We start from the raw sequence: 21289 nt of genomic DNA, 5'->3' as shown, positions 1-21289 counted from the left end.
ATTTACTTCATAATTCACTAATAAATTTTACCAAAGTTGAGTGTATACGGTGACCTTCGGGTAACAGAGGCCTCCCGAGGTAATTCACATGAGTGCTGATAAACAGGATATAACTGTGGCCGAGGCAGCCAAGAAAACATTGTGCCAGATGTTCGAAGGCTGGTGAAGAAAACAACATCTTAAAGTAGAACAGTCACAAAATGGTAGAGGAATTCAGCAGATCAGGCAGCATCTATGGAAAGTAATGAAGAGTCGCTGTTTGGAGCCTTCACTCTGTCCACCACAAAAGGCGAGATGTCCTGGTCGTTACCCATCTCAATTCAGCTTCCCATTCCCATTCCGAGATGTCAGTCCATGGCTTCCTCTACTGCCACAATGAGGCCCACCTAGGCTGGAGGAGCAACATTTCATGTTCTTTCTGAGTAGCCGCCAACTTGATGGCATGAACATCAATTTCTCTCATTTTTGGTAATTTATCCCCCTTCTCTCCCCTTCTCACTTTTTTAACATTCTCTATTCTTATTCCCCTCTTACCCCTTCTCCTGTCCTCACCTGGCCATTACCTTGCTATAGTTCCCTCTTGCTTCCATTTCTCCACAGGCTATCGGATTCTTTCTTCTTCAGCACTTTACCTATTCCACCTATCCCCTTCCAGCTTCTTCCTTCATCCCCCCATCACCCACTTTTCCCCTAACCTGGTTTTGGTTACCTATCACCTGCTAGCTTGCTCTCCTCGCACCTCCCTCCCCCCACTTTCTTATTTCAGCTTCTGCCCCCTTCTTTTCCAGTTCCATTGACGAGTCTGGAACATCGATGTTTACTCCCCTCCATAGATGCTGTCTGAACTGCTGAGTCCCACTGGCATTTTGTGTGTGTTTCTCAAGATTTCCAGCATCTGCAGAATCTTGTGCCTTGAAGCTGGAGAAGTTTAGAAAGGAGCCTCCGAGGTGTAAGTCCTTGACAGCAGAAGAAAGGAGTTTCTGGAGTTGAAAGCTAAATCCAAGGATTTTTGTTCTGGATTCTAACATTTGCAGGCACTCATGTTTCCGAATTCAAGGGTAATTTACTGTAGTTCAACGGTTGAAGAAGCTCAGTGTTGTAGGGGTGTTGAACAGAAAGGGAGTATAGAGACCATGAAAAGTTTAAAAAAATAAGCATGGGAATTTTAACATTGAAACATCATAGAATATAGAATAGTACACTATGGACCTTTGGCCCACGATGGTGTGGTGACATTTTAACACCATGTCCATATCGCTTCATATTACTTATATCCATGTACCTATCTAAACATTCCTTAAAAGTCTCTAATGTATTTGCCGTCCTGAAAAAAAAGGCGCTGCTGTCCACTCTAGATATACACCTCTCTCAAGTTACCTCTCATCCTCCTTCGCTCTAAAGGAAAAAGCCCTAGCTCACTCAACTTTTCCTCAGAAGATAATAAGACCATAAGACATAGGAGCAGAATTAGGCCATCTGGCCCATCGAGTCTGCTCTGCCATTCAATCATGGCTGATCCTTTTCTCTGTCTCCTCCTCAATCCCAGTTCCGGGCCTTCTCCCCATGACCTTTATAATACAGGCAACATCCCGGTAAATCTCCTTTGCACCTTCTCTAAAGCTTCCAGGTGTTTCCTATAATGAGGCAACCAGGTAACAAGCGATGATGGTGGTGTGCTCAGGTGCAACAGCTTCTACGGGGCCAACCAGAGGTGTTATTGTCTTTTGTAGATGTATTTTTTTCACAATCGTAAGACCATGTTGGACATCGAGAACTTGGAGTGCTGCAGATCTACCCTATCGTCTTCTGTTCATTGGCAGAAGAGCGGGGCTTGATGCGGATCATACTGCTGCCTGCGTCAGAGGAGTCAGTGAGCGAAGGAGGTGTGCGGTCTAACAGTAGCTGATCGTCTTGGTCACCTTTCTATTGATCACAAGACCCTGTTGGGCATTGCTGATGTGGAATGCTGCAAGTCCGATTCACTGATACACTGGCGGATGGCGGAGGCGCTGCGTGGCCTCAGTCATGGGTAAGGACTGGGCCTCAAGCTGTAGCGTCACCTGTTTGTAGTCACCCTGGGGGAGAGGTGTTGAAGTTGGTGCACTGCACTGGAATACCATGGACGGTGTGGTGTGGCGTCCAAACTGGAGTCGGTGCTGCCCCCCAGTATTCAGTCAGCATATTGTGTCAGATTGCAGATTACTGCAATATTCATGGACTCAGGGATCTTGGACTGTAGTTTTTTTGTGTGACTGTATTTTACTGGTATTTTATATGTGCTATTTGTGCCTTGAGCTGTGTATGACTGTTGGTGCTGTGTTTTGCACTTGGCCCTGGAGTAACACTGTTTGGTTTGGCTGTATTCATGGGTATTCATGTATGATTGAATGGCAATTAAGCCTGAATTGAATTGAATGGAACCAGAATTGAACACAGTTTTCCAAGTGTGGTCTAAGCACAATTTTATAGAGATACAACTTTACCTCGTGGCTTTTGAACTCAATCCTCCGACTAATAAAGACCAACACACCATTTACCTTCTTAACCACCCTATCAACTTGGACGTGGACCCCATGATTCCTCTGTTCCTCCACACTGCAAAGAATCCAGCCCTTAACCTTATACTCTGCCTCCTGTTTGACCTTCCAACCAGTATTATTTCACACTTTTGCAGATCGAACACCATCTGCCACCCTCAGCCCAGCTCTACATCCTATCAATATCCCGTTGCAACCCATGGCAACCTACATTATCCACAAGACCATCGACCTTTGTGTCATCTCCAAACCCACCTTTCCACTTTCCATTCCAAGTCATTTATAAACATCATGAAGAGCAGGGATCTCAGAACAGATCCCTGTGGAAAACCACTGGTCACTGGTTACCAATGTCCAGGCAGAATACACTCCACCTACAACCACCCTCCACCTTCTGTGGGCAGAACTCAGGGACAATGTACGTAGTCAAGCACTGTTGGCCAGTGAACAGAACACAAGCAGTGTTTTCAGAGGGAAGAACGTGTGAGAGGGAGATCAGGCCAGAGTTCCAGAGGGAAGAATGTGTGAGAGGGAGATCTGTCCAGTGTTTTCAGAGGGAAGAACGTGTGAGAGGGAGATCAGACCAGAGTTTCAGAGGGAAGAACATGTGAGAGGGGGATCAGGCCAGAGTTTCAGAGGGAAAAAAGTGTGAGAGGGAGATCTGTCCAGTGTTTTCAGAGAGAAGAACGTGTGGCCAGGAATACAATAGGCCAGAATTGTCTGGAGGGTACAGGGACTTGGATGGCTTCAACAGGAGTTTGACTGATGTAGGAATGTATTGCATTCCATTACCAGGTGGAGATCCAAAACTCAGTTCTTAAACTAATTATCCTGAGTTCAGATCCGTAAATGTTACTTACGTGTTTGTCTATTTGTTTAGAATACAGGCCCTTCCGGTCCGCTGAGCCACACTGTATAGCAACCTATCTATTTATGGATTGTTCTTGGAAAAATTTTTCTGCAGAAGTGGTTTGCCATTGACTTCTTCTGGGCAGTGTCTTTACAAGACAGGTGACCTGATCCATTATCAATACTCTTCAGAGGTTGTCTGCCTGGCATCAGTGGTCACATAACCAGAACTTGTGGTATGCACCACCTGCCACCTGCTCCCATGGACCATGTGACCTTGATCAGGGGGCTAAGCAGGTGCTACACCTCGCCCAAGGGTGATTTGCAGGCTAGCGCAGCAAAGGAGTGCCTTACACCTCCTTTTGTAGGGATGTATCTCCACCCGCCACCCAGCATTGTAAAGACCATTCTGGTAGAATTTCAAGATGATGAGCATCATAGACATGGGGTGAACACCACGCTTTACAATACAGGCAATCCGTGTTCAATGCGCGCTGCTTTCTGTGAGGAGTTTGTACGTTCTCCCCACGACTGCATGGGTTTCCTCTGGATGCTCTGGTTTCCTCCCACACTCCAAAGAAGTCGTCGTCATCATGGCTATCCCTCGAGGTCGAGGATGATGGTCTTCGTTCTGAAGAAGTGGCCCACAGAGTGAAGATGCCTGTGCGTGTATTTGTTTAACGTGTACTTGATGTTGCACTCCAAGAAGCACACGATACTTCACAAATCAACCAACTGATTCCAATGGCATGGAAACCACGATGATGGGAGCTGATGGATTTGTTGCAGCCTTCATCCGCCTTCACAGCCGTTGAGTTCAAAGTAACCTCTTCTCCCTGTTCCACCGTTGAGGTCTTGGTTGGATTGTTCTTTGTCAGGGACCTCACCCTCGACCTTACCGCCATGGGTGACCCTACCAGGAGCATAGCTCCAGACGGCATCGCTCTCGGGATCACAGGACCACACAAGCTTCTCCACCACGACAAGGTGACAATCCACGGAGAAGTCCAAAGTACCAGCTGGTCATTGTAAATTTTCCCATGATTAAGCCAGGATTAAATCAGGGGGTTGCTGGCTGGCATGGCTAGAAGGCCAGAAAGACATATTCTGTGATGTATCTCAATAAGTAAGTACCTAATACCAGAGAGCATTTATTTAAGTGGGTGGTGGGGTGGGGGGAAGTGGGGTGAAAGGAGTTCAAAGGAGATGTGACGTGCAGTGCAAATGTTTTTTCTTTACACGGAGTGGTGGGTTCGTAGAATGTACTGCCAGGGACGGTAGAGGAGGCAGATACGGTTGAGGTTTGTAGATAGATAGCGAGGCATACCGATAGCATACTGCTATTAGAACACAGATGACACGGGCTCAGAGATTCAAACGTTCATTTATTATCGACTCTGAAATTCTTCTTCAATTCCCACCGCTGCCTGTACGTTCTCCCCTCAACCACAGGAGTTCCCTCCCATGGGTTAGTTGTTCACATGGGTGTAATTGGGCATCACCGGCCTGTGGGGCCAGACGGGCTGGTTGCCGTGATGTTTCTGTAAATAAAAATAAGTAAGTACATGAATGTACAGAGGATAGAAGAACAGGAACCATGTGCCCGCAGGAGAGATTAGTTTAATTAGGCATAATTAGGTTAATTAGTTCAGCAAATATTGTGGGCAGCAGATCGGAGTATTACCGTCACATGGTCATTTGTCACACAAAAAGGCCCTTCAGCCCACAGTAAACTAATTAAGCCACTGATGCTTAATTACACTAATCCACTCTGCTTGCACATGGTCCATATCCCTCCATCCTCCATTAACGGCTACATTGGTGCTGCGTCCTGCATCCAAGCTGAACTTGTCAATTTCATCAACTTTGCCTTCAGCTTCCACCTTGCTATCAAATGTACCTGGTCCACTTCTTGCTGCCTCTTCTCTTTCTCCACTCCCCATTCTGGTTACCCTCTCATGCTTTCCCTTCTCACCTGCTCATCACCTCCCTCTGGTTACATTCATCCTTCACTTTCTTCCATGGTCCATTGTCGGAGAATATAAAACATGGGAGCAGACCTAGACCATTCGGCCCATCGAGCCTGCCCCACCATTCCATCATGCCTGATTGATCATCCCTCTCAACCCCATTCTCCTGCCTTGACCAAGTTTGATCTTGGAGTAGGTTAAAAGGTCAGCACATCATAGGCCAAAGGGCTATGCTACGTTTTATGTTCTTCCTGGGAACTATAGGCCATTTACCACAAGCCGGTTGAAGTTATTCCTTAATTGATCACGCAACATGTTACAGACTCCATTTGGCTAATGGATCAGAACTTGATCTCTGGTAGACCTGTCTTAAAGATTGCATTCACTAGAAGTGAAATGACGCAAAGCAATTTAAAGTGAGGCCATAGAACTATTTCTGAGTTATAAATTATTAGTAAGATTTAATGCATTGTTATTTTTAATAACTTTGAAGCATTTTAGTTAATTGGGACCAATATTTATTGTTCAAAGTTCAAAGTACATTATCAATGTATGTAGTATACATTATCCAACCATGAGATTCGTCTCCTTACAGGCAGACCCAAAACAAAAGACCCATTAAAAATAAGAAGACCATCAAATATCCAATATGCAGAGAGAAAAAAAGCAAATTGTGCAAACTATAAAAGCAGGCAAACAGCTTTCAGAACTAAGGTCCACAAAAGAGACCTTCTCTTCAAGTTGTCCATAAACTCAAAGACAGTTAAGGGTCAATGCCATTGTGGTTGAGAGAGCCAAAGTCTAGAGGGGTTGAATTCAGCAATGGGCAAACGGGTCATTATTATTACATTTACTATCATATCTGCCTCTATCGCTTTGCTTTGTCACGAACTACTCCATGGCCTGTCCATTCAACATTCTCATCACTCTGTGGTTAAAGTGGTTTATTATTGTTAAAAATACTGAGGTACGGTGGAAAACTTGTCTCACATACTGTCCATACAGATCGGATCATTACACAGTATATTGAGGTAGAATAGGGTAAAACAATTACAGAATGCAGAATAAAGTGCAACGGTTACAGAGAAAGTGCAGACATTATGGTGCTGTGACACTATGAGGTAGAATTATGAGGTCAGCATTCCATCTTATTGTACTAGGGAACCATTCACCAGTTTGATAACAGTGGGATAGAAGCTGTACTTAAGGCAGGTCATACGTCCTCTCAGTTGTTGATAAGAAAGAACTGCTTAAGGTCAGGTCCTTTGGCCCACCAATGTTGTTCAAGAGTTGTAGATACTAGGGGCTGTGGGTGGTGTAGGGAAAAGGAGGATTGCGAACACCAACAACAAATTTCATGTAATATTGCGCTTATATTAAACCTGATTCTGAGCAGTACAGTGCAATACGTAAAATTACTACAGTAGAGAGCAAAAGTCTTAGGCACCCTAGCTATATCTATGGGTCTCAGACTTTTGAACAGTACTGTACATGTGAAAAATAAATATAAAGGACAGCAACTACTACACCATCGTACTGGCCTCATAAAACCCTCGCAACATTATTACAATCCAGGTACAACTTATTAACACAATGTCTTGCTAATTCTGATGTGGAGGGGTGGGGGAAGAGAATACAAGAATAATTGAATAGTTGAAAGATCTGTCTGAAAGGGGCACTGTCACTGCCTAAATAAAAAATCTGGCCAGACATTTTATAAACTGATTCTCCAAAGAATTTTCCACCCTGGCTGTAACGCGTGGTAAAACACATGCTACAACACTTGTTCCACCCGACAGTAACCTGTATCACAACACACATTCCACCTGACAGTAATACACGGTAAAACACACGTGCTAGAACACGCATTCCACCCGACAAGTAACACGCACTAAAAATAACCAGGAGTTATTGATTCATAGGAAGAAATCGTTATTTATTTATGGATCTCAAAAGGGAATGGATTGAAAATATGGAAATACTTCTACCACTGGTGATATTATCCATTCATATCTAGGAATAAATTTATTAAATGTCTGACCAAATAGTCCAGCTGCTTTCAGGACTGGTTGGTCTCAGCTGTGGGTGCACAGCGATTCAGTGACTCAGGGGCAAGAGGTCTAGACACTACACTGGTTGGTCTCAGCTGTGGGTACAAATACGACATTTAAAAGGCATTTGAACAGTGAATTGGAATTGGAATTGGTTTATTATTGTTGCATGTACTCAGAGACAGTGAAAAGTTTGTCTTCATACAGATCAGTTCATCACAACACAAAAGATTCTGCAGATGTTGGAAATCCAGAGCAACGCACACAAAATACTGGGGGATCGCAGCTCAGGCAGTGTCTATGGAGGGGAATAACAGCTGACTCTTTGGGCTGAGACCTCCATCAGTTCATTGTGCAGTATATTAAGACGGAATAAAGTAAAACTATAGTTATTCATTGTGGGTTTGCTGTGGTGGCACTGGAGTATGTGGCCACATTTGCGGGCTACCACAGCACATCCTTTGGTTGTGTTCACTGTTAATGAAAATGGCACATCCACTGTACATGTGATAAGTAAGTATAAATATCAACAATAACAGAATGCAGGGTGAAGTTTTACAGCTACAGGGAAAGCGCAGAGCAGGTAGACAAGAAGGTGCAAGGTCATAACGAGAGCAAATTCCAGAGTACATCTCATCATACCAGAGAAACTTCAAGAGTCTAAGGTACAAAGGGACTAGGGAATCCTCAAATAGTATTCCTTAAGGGTTAATTTGTAGGTTAGTCGCTGGTGGAAAGGTAAATGTAATGTTAGCATCCATTTTGAGAGGACTAGAATATAAAAGCAGGAATGTAATACTGAGGATTTATAAAGCACTCATAACCCTCATGGAGTATTGTGAGCAGTTTTGGGCCCTTTATCTAAGAGAGTAAATGCATACACTGGAGGGGATTCAAAGGAGGTTAACAAAAATGATTCTGGAAGTGAACAGTTTGTCATATGGGGAGAGTTTGATGGCTCTGGGCCTGTGTTCGCTGGAATTCAGAAAAGTGAGGGGTGACCTCATTGAAACCTATCAAATGTTGAAAGGCCTCGATAGAGAGGATGTGGAGAGGATGCTTTCTATGGTGGGAGAGTCTAAGACCAGACAACACAGCCTCAGAATAGAGGGGCGTCCTTTTAGAATGGAGATGAGGAGGAATTTCTTTAGCCAGAGAGTGGTGAATCTATGGAATTCATTGCCATAGATGGCTGCAAAGGCCAAGTCATTGGGTATATTTAAGACAGAGGTTGATAGATTCTTGATTAGTCAGGACGTGAAGGAATACAGGGAGACAGCAGGAGATTGGGGCTGAGAGGAAAAATGGATCAGCCATGATGAAATGGTGGTGCAGTCTCGATGGGCCAAATACATGTAACCTAATTCTGCTCCTGTGTCTCATGGTTTTGTGGCCTTATTACAATCATTCAAGAGACTAATAAAGCTGGATAGAAGCTGTCGTTGAACAGGCTTTCAGGCTTTTGTGTTTTGCTTCTGATGAGAGAGGAAAGAAATGATAAATACAAGATCATAATGAGGTAGATTGTAAGGCCAAGAGGCCTTATACAAAAGGTCCATTCGAGAGTCTGAAAACACAGGATAGAAGCTGTCCTTGAACAGGCTTTCAGGCTTTTGTGTTTTCCATGCAAAGAGAGGGAAGAAATGGTAAGTACAAGGTCATAATGAGGTAGACTGTGAGGCCAAGAGTACACTTATTGTCAAGAGGTCCATTCAAGAGTCTGATAACAGAAAGGTGGAAGCTGTCCTTGAGCCTGGTGGTACATGCTTTCAGGCTTTTGTACCTTCTCCCTCATGGGGGGGGGGGTGCGGTGGAAGAAGAGAGAATGTCCGGGGTGGGTGGGGTCTCTATTTAGGCTGGCTGCTTTACTGAAGCAGTGAGAAGTGTAAACAGATCCCAGGGAGGGGAGGCTGGTTTCTATGCTCTGACCATAACCTTTTGTGGTCACAGGCAGGGCAGCTTCCATACCAAGCTGTGGTGCATCCAGATATTTCCTGTTTAGATACATGGACAGTGAAGGTTTAGAGAAGGAGTTCCTAACCTTTTTTTGTACCATGGACCAAAACCATTAAACAAGGGGTCCACGGACCCCAAGTTGGGAACCCCTGGTTCAGAGGAATATGGGAAAACTCAGGCCAATGAGACAAGCGTGATTAGGTAGCTTGGTCGTCATGGACTAAGCAGGATGGAGGGCCTGTTTCCTCGTTGTAGAGGTCTATGGCAGGACTCTGAGGAGTTACTGCCATGTATTTGGATGACTCTCTGACGTGGAGACTTAACTAAGCAATGATATTGAGTCCACCGTCCACGAGCTCTAACCTTCATTGTAGATTTTAAGCTCTACCTGATATAAGTATCTACGAGAATCCTCATTATAAGGAGATCATACTGTATCAACCTACTCTTCAGGAACAAATTCACTTCACTGTTTAGTCTCCACAATGAGGTCTAGCTGTCAATGATCACCATTTGAGTGGTGTGTTAGCCCTTCCTACCCAGGAGGAGATACTTCCAGCGAACACAGTTTATTTTATTTTTAGTGATGTATGTTTAATTTGCACAAATAATTCTTGACATGACTTAATACTCACAGGAGATTTCTAACCAATAAAACATTTCCAAATTACGTAATATTTCAAAATCAGAATCAAATGCCAGTGTTATCAAATCTGATTCTCATTCTGATTCATCCTCATTTTTCTAATCCTCCCACATACTCCTGAGTTTCCTCCAAATTGCACCATAAGACCATAAGGCATAGGAGCAGAATTAGGCCAGTTGGCCGATCAAGTCTGCTCTTGGTTATGGTTAATTTCTTATCCCTTTCAAACCCAATCTACTGCCTTCTGCCCATAACCTTTGACATCCTCACTAATCAACGTCCACTTTAAATAAACCCAATGACTTGGTCATCACAGCTCTCTGTTGCAATGAGTTCCACAGATTCACCATCCTCTGGCTAAAGAAATTCCTCCTCCTCCTTATCTCTGTTCTAAATGATGTCCTCCTAGACTAAGGCTCTATTCTTAGGCTGGACTCCCCCACTATAGGAAATAGTTAATTTTCATAAAAAGCCCTGATAAAAATTCCAAGTCCTGATACTTCTGCTGAACGTTGTGAAGGTCAGGATTGAATCCTTTATTCTTGTTCCATTCCTGTCCTGGATGCCAGTTAATCTCGAGCCAATGTGCTTCATTTTAGCTTTGAGGGCTAAAAGCAAACTGGATTTCTTTTCCTTCTACATTGTCATTTCCAGTGAAAGATGGTTTCAGCCCCTGCACATAACTCAATCTATAATTCGATTGAACTTTTGAAAGAATCTACATCGTGATTTGTCCACTGCCACAACACAATTGGTGTAATCACAAAAACTGCAAGAGTACCTTCTCAGCTACTCTGCACTCCAGCAAATTGAGGTGTTACAGTAGTGTGTGTGTTCATCCATCGCCAACATCGATGAGGACCTCGACACCATTATGATGGTGTCGAGACTAGCGCATGATTTGGATTTAAGTGAGGGAGAGTTGCGCAGCGTCAGCCTCACTCTCTCTTCCCAATTCCCATCTGGATCCAGTGGCAAGACAGAGTCTAGACGGCTGGAGATGGGACTAGGCACAGTGGATGACCAGGACATCTTCTGTGTCTTGTCCTGCTCTACATGTTCCACGACACTTGCAGAGACTGCCTTCTTGACTGTTGGAGCTTCCATTGGTCTCGTCTGTTCAATCCACCAGAGTCTGTAGTGTAGTATTTAATGTAACACTATGACACACCCGGGTTCAGTTCCCACCACTGACCTGTAAGGAGTTTGTACATTCTCCCCATGACCATGTGGACTTCCTATAGGTGCACCAGTCTTCTCCCAAATTCCAAAGACATACAGGTTAGTAGGTTAACCAGTAGGAGAACCAGTGGATGTGGTATATTTGAATTTTCAAAAGGCTTTTGACAAGGTTCCACACAGGAGATTAGTGTGTAAACTTAAAGCACACGGTATTGGGGGTAAGGTATTGATGTGGATAGAGAATTGGTTGGCAGACAGGAAGCAAAGAGTGGGAATAAACGGGACCTTTTCAGAATGGCAGGCAGTGACTAGTGGGGTACCGCAAGGCTCAGTGCTGGGACCCCAGTTGTTTACAATATATATTAATGACTTAGATGAGGGAATTAAATGCAGCATCTCCAAGTTTGCGGATGACACGAAGCTGGGTGGCAGTGTTAGCTGTGAGGAGGATGCAGGGTGACTTGGATAGGTTAGGTGAGTGGGCAAATTCATGGCAGATGCAATTTAATGTGGATAAATGTGAGGTTATCCACTTTGGTGGCAAAAACAGGAAAACAGATTATTATCTGAATGGTGGCCAATTAGGAAAAGGGGAGGTGCAACGAGACCTGGGTGTCATTATACACCAGTCATTGAAAGTGGGCATGCAGGTACAGCAGGCGGTGAAAAAGGCAAATGGTTTGCTGGCATTCATAGCAAGAGGATTCGAGTACAGGAGCAGGGAGGTACTACTGCAGTTGTACAAGGCCTTGGTGAGACCACACCTGGAGTATTGTGTGCAGTTTTGGTCCCCTAATCTGAGGAAAGACATTCTTGCCATAGAGGGAGTACAAAGAAGGTTCACCAGATTGATTCCTGGGATGGCAGGACTTTCAAATGATGAAAGACTGGATCAACTAGGCTTATACTCGTTGGAATTTAGAAGATTGAGGGGGGATCTTATTGAAATGTATAAAATTCTAAAGGGATTGGGCAGGCTAGATGCAGGAAGATAGTTCCCGATGTTGGGGAAGTCCAGAATGAGGGGTCACAGTTTGAGGATAAAGGGGAAACCTTTTAGGACCGAGATTAGGAAAAACTTCTTCACACAGAGAGTGGTGAATCTGTGGAATTCTCTGCCACAGGAAACAGTTGAGGCCAGTTCATTGGCTATATTTAAGAGGGAGTTAGATATGGCCCTTGTGGCTAAAGGGATCGGGGGTATGGAGAGAAGGCAGGTACAGGGTTCTGAGTTGGATGATCAGCCATGATCATACTGAATGGCGGTGCAGGCTCGAAGGGCTGAATGGCCTACTCCTGCATCTATTTTCTATGTTTCTATGTTTCTATGTTAATTAGTCACATCGGTGTAATTAGGCAGTGTAGGCACATTGGACTAGAAGGGTCTGTTACTGTGTTGTATTATTAAATAAAATAAAAATAAATAAATCATAAATATTATGTTTTCTCTCAAACACAAGAGATTCTGCAGTTGCTGGAAATTCACAACAACACACACAAACTCAGCAGGTCAGGCAGCATCTATGGAGAGGAATAACCAGACAATGTTCCAAAGATATGCAGGTTAGTAAGGATTTTTCTCTTTGCAGAGGAGAATGAAAAGTGACGTACCAGATCGAGTGGCTGGCTAAAAACTTTCTCTCAGGGTGAAAATTACTAGTACGAGGGGGTATAACTTTACAGTGACTGGAGGAAATTATGGGGGGGGGTGTCAGGGATAGTTTTTACATAAAGAGTGGTGGGTATATAGAACATATTGCTGGGGTGTTGGTAGAGGCAGACACATTAAGGACATTTAAGAGACTTTTAAATAGTTGATAGAAAATGGAGGGTTATGTAGGAGAGAAGAGTTAGATTGATCTTAGAGTAGTTTAAAAGGTCAGCGCAACATTGTGGGCCAAAGGGCCTGTACTGTGTTGTAGTGTTCTATGTTCTATGTCCTGAATCTTCCCAACTAGTTAGAGTGAAGAGCCAGACACTTCCCAGTGAGGAAATGACTAGTAGCAGGGGCATAATTTTAAGGTGATTGGAGGAAAGTATAGGAGGAATATCAGAGATATCCTTATGCAGAGAGTGGTGGGTGAGCTGTGGCTGCCAGGGTACCAGAGGGAGATATATTTAAGAAACTCTTAGATAGGCACAGGGATAATAGAAAAGTGGAGGGCTATGTGGGAGGGAAGGGTTAGCTTGGCCTTAGAGCATGTTAAATCATCAGCGGGACATTATGAGCTGAAGAGCCAGTACTGTGTTGTAACATTCTACATTTTATATTCTCAGTTCAATGTTCTATGTTTTATGTAATTGGTCATGTGGGCCCCACATAATGATACGGTTCCTAAGAAGGCACAACAGCGGCTATATTTTTAGGAGTTTGAGGAGAACGGGTATGTCACCAAAGACTCTCGCAAATTTCCACAGATGTACTGTGGAGAGCATTCTAACTGGCTACATCACCGTCTGATATGGAGGGGCCGCGGCACAGGGTCAGAAAAAGCTGCAGGAAGTTGTAAACTCAGCCAGCTCCATCAGGGCAGTAGCCTCCCCAGCACTGAAGACTCAATGTTTCAGGAACGGCTTCTTCCCCTCTGCCAGTGTCCTGAATGGACATTGAATCCATGAACACCACCTCACTATATCTTCCCTCTCATTTTGCATTACTTATTTAATTTCATTTATTTAGTTAGAGCTGCTGGTGAAATAGGACCCCTTTGAGCTGTGCGGTCCAGCAACTCCTGATTTGACCCTAACCTAATCATAAAACAATTTGCCATGACCAATTAACCTACTAACCGGTATGTCTTTGGATTCTGGGAGGGAACCAGAGCACCTGGAGAAACCCCACATTGTCATGGGGAGCTTACAAGTTCCTTGCAGATGATGTCAGAAGTGAACTCCAAAGTGTAATGGTATTGCACTAACTGCTACATTACCATGGTGTGTGTGTGTGTGTGTGTGTGTGTGTATAGAGTACTTCTCATTGTAATTTATAGTTTTTATTATTACGTATTGCTCTGTACTGCTGCTGCAACACAACATATTTTATGACACAAAAACAAGAACATGACATTTTACGACAGTGATATTAAACCTGATTCTGATTCAGCTGATAAACTCATTGGGCTGGAAATGCCAAAATAAAATAAATACAAAATACAAGCAACATACATCAAAGTTGCTGGTGAACGCAGCAGGCCAGGCAGCATCTATAGGAAGAGGCGCAGTCGACGTTTCAGGCCAAGACCCTTCGTCAGGACTAACTGAAGGAAGAGTGAGTAAGGGATTTACTCTTCCTTCAGTTAGTCCTGACAAAGGGTCTCGGCCTGAAACGTCGACTGCGCCTCTTCCTATAGATGCTGCTTGGCCTGCTGCGTTCACCAGCAACTTTGATGTATGTTGCTTGAATTTCCAGCATCTGCAGAATTCCTGTTGTTTGTGAATACAAAATACAAACTTGGATGTGTTGTGCTCTGTCCTGTCAACTAAATAATGGACATCAATTGCAAGTAACTGTTGCTCTTTGTAAGTTAGCTCTTGCAGTCTCTCCATCCTTTTCAGTGTAGTGCGTCAACTGAAAATGTTTAATTACTCAACTCTTGTTGAGAAAGATTCGGTTGGAAATAACTTCACTGACTGTCTCCCTTTAATGATCGGAGTGCAGATGAGGGAAACTAGACTTGAGCAAATCTTACCGCTGGATCCTTTCAACTTGTCAAGGTCAGCCCCAGTCAGCTAGAACACAAGTGTGTGTGTAAGTGACACCTTCTACTGCAGAACAGAAGCTGATACGTTGCTAGGTGCTGTTAGAAGAGAATAGAAAACAGGTAATGGAACTGTGATTCCAAACAGAAAATGTTTGCATTTGTATTTTAATATCTATGGATATTATTATTTTTTATTAGAGATACTGCACGGTAACAGACCCTTCTGGCCCAATGAGCCCGCGTTGCCCAATGATACCATGTGACCAATGAACCTACTGATCCACACATCTTTGGATTGTGGGTGTCACAACCACGGGGTCTATGCACCCATGCAGGCGGGCTGCGCAACAGGTTTGGCAATTGCCTGATGTGCAGCTAATTACTAGAAAAAATTTACAGACACTGGAAATCAAAGTTACACACACAAAATGCAGGAGGAACTCTACGGAAAAGCAGCATCTATGGAAAAGAGTAAATACTCAACAGTTCGGGCCGAGACCCTTCTTCAGGACTGGAAAGATCTCCTTCCAGTCCCAAAGAAGGGTCTCGGCCTGAAACGTCGACTGTACTCTTTTTCATAGATGCTGCCTGTCCTGCTGTGTTCCTCCGGCACTTTGGGTGTATTACTCAGCTAATTACGGTTTCATTGTGGTAATATTTAACTCCCTTCTGTTTGTTCTAGTCTTGCTGAGACTTGACCAAAAGCACAGCAACATTTATGTTCCCTGCTTACCCTCGTCCTTGTCCAGGAAAGAAGTCTACCTTTCAACTGTCTCTGTCAACAGGCGGTATTCATTTAGTGTTAGTAATTGCTTCCAGCCACAGCATTGGCAATAACTTTCAGTTTGAGAGTTTTAGTTAATGGCCCTATTAGCCTAGTGTTTATTGCTTTTCATTTCCTTTAAAATTCTGCAATAGGTCTCATTAAAGTCAGTGAACTGTTGACCACCTCGATGTTTCTCTCTCTGCACTTGGCCTATATGCGAACAGTTTGACAATGGGAGGAAGCTGGACCTCCTGGAGGAAAGCCGGCTGATCCCGAGGAGGACCTACAAACTCCAAGCAGACAGTGGTGGCAACTGAACCCTGATCACTGACACTGTAAAGCATTATGCTAACCACTATGCCACTGGGTCATCTCGAACTTGTTTTTTTTCGGTGTGGCTTGGTATCTTACTGGTGGCATAACCACTACTCACTTCCTGCTGCTACCTGTAAGAAGTCTGTATGTTCTCTCCAGGACTGTGTGGGTTTCCTCTGAGTGTTCTGGTTTCCTTTCACGTTCCAAAGCCATACAGATTCATTGGTTAACTGCTCATATGGGTGTAATTAGATGGCATGGGCTCATCGTGCTGTATCTTTAAAAAACTGATCTCCTGAGAAGCCACTTGCCATTTAAGACCATAAAACTATAAGGCATAGGAGCATAATTAGGCCATTTGGCCCATCGAATCTGCTCCACCATTCCATCATGACTCCCAACTCCATTCTCCTGCCTTCTTCTTGTAAGCTTTGGCAGCCTTACTAATTAAGAACCTATCAACCTTCATTTTAAACATACCAAATGACTTGGCCTCCACAGTCGTCGAGGGCAATGAATCCACAGATTCACCATCAGCTGGCTAAAGATATTTTTCCTCATCTCTGTGGCTGGGCCTTCTAGTCCTGGTTTCCCCACTGTAATCAAATTCCGCAGCCAAGCAAAGGAGCCGTTGCAGCACAGCACAATTCCACAAGCTCTCCACATGGTCGACAGCTCATGACATTGCTTGAAGAGATGCTACATCTCTGGAGAACCATGCCTTCTGCTTGAGTTAGTGGGACTTTCTGCATCATCCTGAGTAGGTATGCAGACTCTCACTAATACATTGCAGCTGGGATACTCATCTGTGTTGTGGGTTGGAGGTTTCCCCAGCACTGGAACACCATTACCCATTACACCTTTATCTCAATTAGCAATTAAATGGAGTACAGGAAGGAGATTATGCGTAGTAACATTTTGTTTTTCATGGCGTGTGTGATATGTGTTTTGTGGGTGCACTGTGGTCCAGTGGAATGTTGTCAGGCTTGTTTGTATATATGTACAGACAGATGACAATAAAGTTGAACTTGAGATAGAGAGCTTAGTGATACAGTGTCATGTCAACCACCTTTCCCTCAATGGTCACTGCTGCCAGGAAGGGGGACGGTGCATGTGTTCATCAGTACATCAACAGTGTGGACCTTGAGAGCTTCAAGTTCCGAGGTGCGAGCATAACCAACGGCTTGTTCCGGTCCAGCCACCATGATGTCAAAGCCAAGAAAACTCACCGATGCCCACATTGCAAATCTGGTTGAGTCGTGCCATGACAATAACCTCTTATTATTATTGATTACTAACTTCAGGAGGGGGAAACCAGTGGTCCATGAGCCAGTCCTCATCAGAGGGTCAGAGGTGGACAGGGTCAGCAACTTTAAATTCCTTGGTGTTATTATTTCAGAGGACCTGTCCTGACCCAGCATGGAAGTGCATTTATGAAGAAAGCATGTCAGCTCTTTTACTTCCTCAGAAGTTAGTGGAGATTCAACATGACATCTAAAACTGTGACAAATTTCTATAGCTGTGTAGTGGAGAGTATATTGACTGGCTAATTCGCAGCCTGGTACAAAAACACCAATGCCCTGGAATGGAAAACCCTACAAAAAGTAGTGAATACGCCCCAGCCCATCACGGGTAAAGCCCTCCCCACCTTTGAGCACATCTACATAAAACAGTGTTGCAGGAAAGCAGCATCCATCACCAGGGACCCCCACCACCTAAAACATGCTCTCTTCTCACTGCTGCCATCGGGAAGAAGGTACAGGAGTCACACCACCAGGTTCAGGGACAGTTATTGCCCCTCAACCATCATGCTCTTGAACCAAAGGGGATAACTTCACTCAATTTCACTTGTCCCATCACTGAAATGTTCCCACAACCTACGGACTCACTTTCAAGCACTCTTCATCTCACGTTCTCTATATTTATTGCTATCTTACACATTGATATTCTTTCTTTCTTTTTGTATTTGCACAGTTCGACATCCTTTGCACATTGGTTGGCAGGCTGTGCTGTTGGGTGGTGTCTTTCATTGATTGTATTGTATTTCTTAGATTTACTGTGTATGCCCGCAAGATAATGAATCTCAAGGTTGTATTTACATATATGTACTTTGATAATAAATTTACTTTGAAGTTTGAACTTCCTCAGGAGGCTAATGAAATTTCCCATGTTGTCATCGATTCTTACCAAATTTTATCAATGCACCATTCGGTCTGGATGCATTAGGGATTGGTACGGCAACTGTTGTGCACACTTGCACAAAAAACTGCAGAGAGTTGTGGACACAGCTCAGCACATCAAAGAAACCAGCCTTCTCTCCGTGGATTCTGCCTACCCTTCTCACTACCTCAGTAAAACAGATGACATAATGTAAGACCCCACACACCCCAGACATTCCTGCTTCTGCCCCCTCCCATTGGGCACAATGTACAAAAGCCTGAAATCATGTACCACCACCAGGCTCAAGGCAACTTCTACCCAACTCTACTCTTCAGCTAAGATGGATTTTTGAGCTCACAATCTACCTTGTTATGACCTTGCACCTATTGTCTTCTTCACTGTCTCTGTAGCTGCAACACTCTATTCGGAATTCTGTTACTGCTTTGCCCTTGAACCTCAATGCACTAATGTGACTCCTCTCCAAGGATTATCACCTTGTCATGGTGGAGGGGTTTCTGAGTTCCTGAGATCCGGACCCTGATGATGTCTGGAACGTAGTCTTCCAGCACTTAGCTCTTGGTAGGCTCACCCATGTCGGAAAGGTCAAGGGGGAGAATCTGGACAAAGAGCGATCTAACCAAGACTTCAGTGGTGGAGCTGGTGGAAGGTGATGACACATCAGAACGCCAGTGAAGACAGAGGAAGGCCGTAGCAGTGAAGGGTCCCCAGTCATCTTGCATTCCATGGCACTGGACCCTGACCCTGATCTGTTAAGGACTGAATGGTGGCTGCCCCGTGCATCAGCCTCCCCACATTTAAACAAAGTCACATACAGGCACTCTCCATTAAGGGAATAACCCCTTGGGAGAACATCAAATTGACTGCAGTGATCGCACTATTCGCAGTACTAATGTGATGAAACCTGTGTGGTTGGCAAGCAAAACAATATTTTTCACTGTACTGCGGTAATGTGACAGTAATAAACCAATTTACCAAATTAAATGTACACTTTCAGAGTGAACTGTAGAACATGGATCCAGGCCAGGCACTTGGGTAACCTGGGAACTGTGATCTGGTCCTGAGATCCAAAAATTTCAAAGTCACACAGTTCCCTCTGTTGAAACAAACGATTTAACAAAATCTTCCTGAAGGTACAGAAGCTGTGAGGCATCAGACTGCGAGACCCTACACTGGATGGTAACAACTGCTGAGAGGATCACCGTGATCTCCCTCCCACACCCATTTGTGACATTCTGTCCACTCCTCCACTCCGCTCCGTCCGCCACAACAGCCAGGATCTCCCAGTTGCCACCCACTTCAACTCTGCTTCCCATTCCCATTCGGATATGTCCATACATGGCCTCCTCTACTGCCATGATGAGGCTAAACTCAGGTTGGAGGAGCAGCACCTCATATACCGTCTAGGTAGTCTCCAGCCCCTTGGTATGAACATTGAATTCTCCAACTTCTGGTAATTCCCTCCCTCTCCCTTCCTCTATCCCTATTTCACTCTGCCCCTCCCCCAGCTGCCTATCACCTCCCTCATGGTTCCGCCTCCTTCCACTACCCATTGTGTTTTCCCCTATTCCTTCTTCACCTTTCCTGCTATCACCTCCCTGCCTCCCGTCCCCCACCCCTTTATCTTTCCCCTTACTGGTTTTTCACCCGGAACCTACCAGCCTTCTCCTTCCCACCCTCTCCCCACCTTCTTTATAGGGCCTCTGCCCCTTCCCCCTACAGTCCTGACGAAGGGTTCCGGCCCGAAATGTTGACTGTTCGTTTCCACGGATGCTGCCCGACCTGCTGAGTTCCTCCAGCGTGTTGTGAGTGTTATTTGTGACATTTACCAGGAATGTTGCAGATGAAGGACCTGAGTCATTGTTGAAGATCCCTGCCACCCATCCCACAATCTCTTTGACCCACTACCATCAGGAAGGAGGTACAGGAGCAACAGAATGAGGAATGCCAGTCTGGGTCACAGCTTCTTCCCTCAGACTGTGAGACTAATGAATACCCCGGCACCTCCAAGGTCTTGTCACTAGGAGAGTGAGCTCTTTACTGAGCTGCTTACTGTTTACCCATGCTGCTGAGTACATGCATTCTGAATCATATCTTATCAACTTACTTGTGGTAATGTTTTGGTTTATGTGCTGTGGGTGCACCGTGGTCCGGAGGAACGTTGTTTTGTTTGGTTGTATATATGTACATTCAGATGACAATAAACTTGGAACTTGGCAGAGAGGAATGAAACTGCTTGATATTCAGAGAGTTCGGGTATGAGGGCAAAGCTGTGGTTGATGGAAATTTATTCTATCATTAGCTGTTCCTCACCACCCCCCACCCCCCGCTGAACCCTTGCCAGCACCTGGCTAGTCGCTGTAGATAACCTGTATAAAAGACGGTTGGATCGAAGAACAAAGACAATGTACAGCTCCTTGGAACACAGCCCAGCAACAAAAAGACAGGCCATCGACATGGACTCATAGAAAACCATAGCATAGAAACAGGTCCTTTGGTTTACCTATTCCTTGCCAAACCATTTTGACTACCTAGTCCCATCATTCCCCTGGACCATAGTCCTCCATACCCCTCACATCCATATATGTATCCAAATTTCTCTTAATCGTTGAAATCAAAATCATTTCCACCGCTTGCACTGGCAGCTCATTCCACGCTGTTACCACACTCAGGGAGGAGAAGTTCCCTCCTACGCTCCCCTTAAAATTTTCACTTTTCACCCTTAACCCACGACCTCTCATATTCCACACAGCCCACTCAAATTAGAGTTTATTTATTTATATTTTTATTTAGAGATACAGCACAGTAGGTGGCGGGGTGGAGATACGTCTCTACCAAAGGAGGTGTAAGGTGCTCCTTCCCTCTACTAGCCTGCAAGTGACCCTTGGGCAAGGTGTAGCCATGGGAACAGGTGTTGGTGGCCATATGGGCAGCTGGTGCATATCACAATTCATGGTTATGCATCTACTGACACCAGGCGGACAATCTCTGAAGAGTGTTGATAATGGTGAATATTGGTTGCTCGGGCTGAGGTGGTTAGAATTCAAAGGTCAACTGAAGGGGTAGCCAATCAGGACCAAGGCAAGCAGAGAGAAGCATCAACAACTGCGCAATGACGATGTCACCTCACTTGGTGAT

Source organism: Mobula hypostoma, chromosome 11 (genome assembly GCF_963921235.1).
Source record: "Mobula hypostoma chromosome 11, sMobHyp1.1, whole genome shotgun sequence".
In the NCBI taxonomy this organism is placed as follows: domain Eukaryota; kingdom Metazoa; phylum Chordata; class Chondrichthyes; order Myliobatiformes; family Myliobatidae; genus Mobula; species Mobula hypostoma.
Note: the sequence above shows the minus strand (reverse complement) of the source record.